General features: G+C 41.3%; 1 pseudogene; it reads right to left on the reverse strand.

Moving 5' to 3' along the window:
- Positions 1-422: 422 nt before the first annotated feature.
- On the reverse strand, positions 423-5,217 carry LOC123488804 (annotated as a pseudogene).
- Between the last annotated feature and the right edge of the window lie 250 nt (positions 5,218-5,467).

The following is a 5,467-nucleotide window of genomic DNA, read 5'->3' on the forward strand; positions in this document are numbered from 1 at the left end:
ACTCCAAGCCAATAGTCCAACATAAAGGCTCTGAACTGTCTTCAGAGATGATACATTGGGGACGTAGCGATTACTGTAATTCGAAATAACCCCATCATTGTAGGTTTTTTAGCTGCTCCACTGGAAGCACAAGCACAAGCCACTTGCGTTTACCCTTGGTGAGTCGCACATCGACTGGGATAAAATGAAAAAGCCTCCACGGTTAATCCTTCAGTCACGTGCAACCAGTGGTAACAGCCAGGTTAACAGCTCACGCGGAACAAAAAGTATATACCAGGTCTGTTATTGTTACAGTCTACAAGGTTCGTGTTCAAAAGCACAAAACGACCGGAAACTATCTGAAATGGTCCAATAAGAATGTCTTTCATTCCCCGTTGCAAAATCGTCCTATACGGTGTGGACTAATGAACATGCCCTCATACCGCCATCCATGTGTTTCAGGGGCCTTCTGGGCCTCCTCTGGAGTCTCGTATTCCACGTAGGCAGCCTTCGGGACAGGTGTTGGTGAGCCTCTCCACCTGGCATCTCAATCATCTTTTGATCTTGCCATAGGTGGCAAAGATCTCCTGGATGTGGTCCTGTTCAACGAGAAGATAAAAATGACTTCAACGTGTTGATCTCTGATGGCATGGTCTCCACATACAATTCATTAAAAAAGAAGTACATATTTACTTTAAGAGTGCGCAATATGTAGAAATTCTACTCTCCTATACATGGATGCTAAAATTCTAAAATGTTTGACTAATTTCAGTCTGTGATAAAACAAGCAATGTAGGGCTATAGTGTAGAGAATCATTGTACCATCTAAACCAGCCAGAAATATATTTTCATAACCAAAATAAATCAAATATATACACACACACACACATACAGTACCAGTCCAAAGTTGGACACACCTACTCGATTCCAAGGTTTGTCTTTATTTTTACATTGTAGAATAATAGTGAAGACATCAAAACTATTAAATAACACTATATGGAATCATGTAGTAACCAAAAAAGAGTTAAACAAATCAAAATATATTTTATATTTGAGATTCTTTAAAGTAGCCACCCTTTGCCTTGATGACAGCTTTGCACACTCTTGGTATTCTCTCAAACAGCTTCATGAGGTAGTCACCTGGAATGCATTTCAATTAACAGGTGTGCCTTGTTGAAATTTAATTTGTGGAATTTCTTTCCTTCTTAATGCGTTTGAGCCAATAAGTTGTGTTGTGACAAGGTAGGGGGGTATACAGAAGATAGCCCTATTTAGTAATAGACCAAGTCCGTATTATGGCAAGAACAGCTCCAAATAAGCAAAGAGAAATGACAGTCCATCATTACTTTATGACATGAAGGTCAGTCAATCCAGAACATTTCAAGAACTTTGAAAGTTTCTTCAAGTGCAGTTGCAAAAACCATCAAGCGCTATGATGAAACTGGCTCTCATGAGGACCGCCACAGGAAAGGGAAGACCCAGAGTTACCTCTGCTGCAGATGATAAGTTCATTGGAGAGTTACCAGCCTCGAAATTGCAGCCCAAATAAATGCTTCCACAGAGTTCAAGTAACAGACACATCTCAACATTAACTGTTCAGAGGAGACTGCGTGAATCAGGCCTTCATGGTCGAATTGCTGCAAAGAAACCACTACTAAAGGACACCAATAAGAAGAAGGGGACTTGCTTGGGCCAAGAAGAACACGAGCAATGGACATTAGACCGGTGGAAATGTGTCCTTTGGTCTGAGTGAGTCCAAATTTGAGATTTTTGGTTCCAACCGGCGTGTCTTTGTGAGACGCAGAGTAGGAAATTGACCAGATGATCTCCGGATGTGTGGTTCCACCGTGAAGCAATGAGGAGGTGGTGTGATGATGCTTTGCTGGTGACACTGACAGTGATATATTTACAATTCAAGGCACACTTAACCAGCATGGCTACCACAGCATTCTGCAGCGGATATGCCATCCCATCTGGTTTTATGCTTAGTGGGACTATCATTTGTTTTTCAACAGGACAATGACCCAAAACACACCTCCAGGCTGTTTAAGGGCTATTTAACCAAGAAGGAGAGCAATGGTCCCATCAGATGACCTGGCCTCCACAATCACTTGACCTCAACCCAATTGAGATGGTTTGGGATAAGTTAGGACCGCAGAGTGAAGGAAAAGCAGCCAAAAGTGTGGGAACTGCTTCAAGACTGTTGGAAAAGCATTCCTCATGAAGCTGGTTGAGAGAATGCCAAAAGTGTGCAAAGCTCTCATCAACGCAAAGGGTGGCTACTTTGAAGAATCTAAAATCTATTTTGATTTGTTTTCAACACTTTTGTGGTTACTACATGATTCCATGTGTTATTTCATAGTTTTAATGTCTTCACTATATTCTACAATAGTAAAAAATAAAGAAAAACCCTTAAATTAGTAGGTGTGTCCAAACTTTTGACTGGTGATAGATAGATAGATAGATCTTTATTTATCCATTGTACAACAGGAATATGTAGCTGTAGGCCAACAAACGATTGGTGCTTCAGAATTTGCTTTAGGCTAGGTAATATGTTTACTTCAGAACTGCCTTCTCCCGGATATCTTCAAAAGAAAAGTTAATCATTCAATATGATAATATTGGTAATTACCCAGTAGCATCCTGCAAAATTGAGAGATCATGAGAGGATACACAACTGTTACTAACCGCTAACACTGTGCTTGCTCCAGCCTGTTATGTCAATAGTGTGTCAGAGGGTTGGGTACTGCGGCAGTAAAAACACACATTTCCATTGAACAATAAATAAAGATCTATTTGATATTTTATTTTTTAACCTCCTTATGAATGATAAATGTGTTATGAAAGTTGTTATTAATGACTGACTGCAACACTCATAAAGGTGTTATGAAGGTTGTTATTAATGACTGCAATACTCATAAAGGTGTTATGAAGGTTGTTATTAATGATTGACTGCAACACTCATAAAGGGGTTATGAATATCCTTGTGTATTATACCACCTTCAAGTAAAGTGTAAAATATAATTCAATGAACATAGAAAATTCCAGTTGTTGAATTTAAGGTTAATTGAGACTTGCACACCAAATGTCAGTAAGCCCAGAAACACAGCTAGGATGAACCGTGTCGTGTAGTCCCCTCACCTTGGTCACATTTCTGGTCAGTCTTCCTAAAATTTGGTGGGCTTGGGGCTCGGGCTCCTTCTCCTTCGCTCCTTGTCGTCTCCCTTCTTCTGTGTTTTGGACCTGAAGCACAAAGGACAGTCATTACAAAACCATGAGAGTTTACATGTGACTGTGGTGTCGGAGAAAACGTTGCTAATTATGCTGTAGACCAAGGAAATCCGCTGACATTGCTGTACTTTGATTATAAAGGTTTATTATATCAGAGTATTTCAAGCGTCAATTTACAGATATCTGCAGACATCTGGAGAATAACCGCCCAATCTCAAATATGATTATTCTGTCCTCCTTTGTTTTAACCAAGTATTTATATCCTATGCCCTATGTAACATAATATGGGTGTTTTCCACCACCAATCCCAGGAGGCCACCTAACAGACTTCCTCTGCTTTAGGGTGCCCCTATAGAACTTCTCCCCAGATGCTCCCTTTAAGCTTAGTCAACATCCTCTAAAACCATTTGAAACCATTAGCAAAGTCATAAATTCCTCAGATACCACATGACAAAACACTGTTTTAAAAGGGCGACAAACTTGTAGTTTCCCCACAACTGAACCATTTTGATCATGATAAACGCATTCTCAACCAGACCTGGTTTCAAATAGTATTTGACATTAACAAATACTTTGAATGTGTGCCACTGGTTCCATTGTCCTAGATAAATAAAAGATTTGGACGATTTCAAATACTATGTGAAACCCAGGTAAGGTCCCGATGAGCAGACACTGTTTAGGAGCACAATGTATCACCTAGCACTCACGCGAGTCGAGCGTGGCGGTTGTCGTGGCGGCGGCGGCCGGGGCGACCCGGAGAACTTGATGAACTGGAGGAGCTGGACCGGGAGGATCCAGAGCGGCTGGTGCCAGAGGAACTGGAGCCGCTGGAGGAACCAGAGCTGGGCCGGAGTGCTGCTGGAGCTGGAACGAGACCTTGGGTAGTAAGATATACATTCACAAAATAGGCCAGTGACAAGAGTTGTGTTCATTAGGAAAGAAATGGAAGGAAACTGGGCAAAACAGGGTAGTAACATCCAAAATTCTTGTCCAATTAACCTCTTGGCCCCCTTGGGAACATAGGGCGTTCCAGCAACTATGGTGGGAGTGTAACAAGGCCAGCTCAGTTTAGCACGGTTTGGCTCAGCAGTGTGAAAAGCCCTAGCTAGTGTGTCCTAAAGCACTGTTGTGAGGTGATTAATAAAGACCATACAGAGTCTGAAAGAGCAAGGGGGGCATCTCACCTGCTGCTGCTCCCAGTGGAAGCACTGCGTCGTTTGTGGCCCTTCTCCCTGCCTCTCTCCTTGTCCCCCCCTTCCTTAGTGGCAGTCTTCTCTTTTCCCCTGTCCTTTGACTTTTCCTCCTCCTTACGCTTTGTGGGTGACGGTGCCCTAAGTAAGGGAAAAAAGACGTCAATTAAGTTAGTTAGATGCAATGAAAAAGCCAATAAATACATGATAAATGCTGCTAACTTGCTAATACGTTACATGAAAACATGCGCCATGGGCAGTTGCAGTATAACAAACAGTCTGTTATTCCCTAATCACCAATAAACTAACTAGCTAGCTCTCCAACGTTGGTTTAATACAATTGTGATTTAGCTAGCGTTAGTTAAATAATCTGAATTTAGTGCCATCTAGATAACCAAGCAGCTAAGAGAACTACCTAGTATTGACATAAACTAGCTCGTGCAGTGTGCAAGAAAGTGTAGACACAGTACTAGTAAGATAGCTAACGAACAGCATTATTAGTCGGTTCTTGATCTTCAAACGTTAGCTAACTGTTTATATGTTGCATTTATGCGACCACCATTACCTTCCTCCTTTTCATAGAACAAGCAAGGCCAGAAACGATAGCTAGTTAGGAACGTTGGGCCCTGCTCTGTTTATGTAGCTCAATCATTAAAATGCATCTACTGTAATGGCAAAATGGTCAACATTCAGAAGATCATAAAATGGCATAGAAATACTTATATAAACCCAGAATACGTACATTTCGTTCGAGTCGGATGCAGCCGGCTCAACCACTCGTTTCTTCGTGCTAAATCTGACGCGTAATAATGACGTAGTCGCCCTAAATAACGTTTTCCACTTTTGTCAACATTCATATGAAAATCTTTAGCTTGCTATCAACCCTCGACCACTGGTTCTCGACCTTTGGTTCTACCAGTAAGTTTAGCTTATAGTTACTTGTTAAAAATGTTTGTTTTCCTCTAGCGATTTAGCTTGCACACTAAATGAGACATTTTCAAGTGAGCTGGAAACGTGCAGTATTGTAAAGAAGGTGAGTTGGCACCACGATCAAATATTCTTAGCTA

Source organism: Coregonus clupeaformis, unplaced genomic scaffold (genome assembly GCF_020615455.1).
Source record: "Coregonus clupeaformis isolate EN_2021a unplaced genomic scaffold, ASM2061545v1 scaf2507, whole genome shotgun sequence".
NCBI classification, from domain to species: Eukaryota; Metazoa; Chordata; class Actinopteri; order Salmoniformes; family Salmonidae; genus Coregonus; species Coregonus clupeaformis.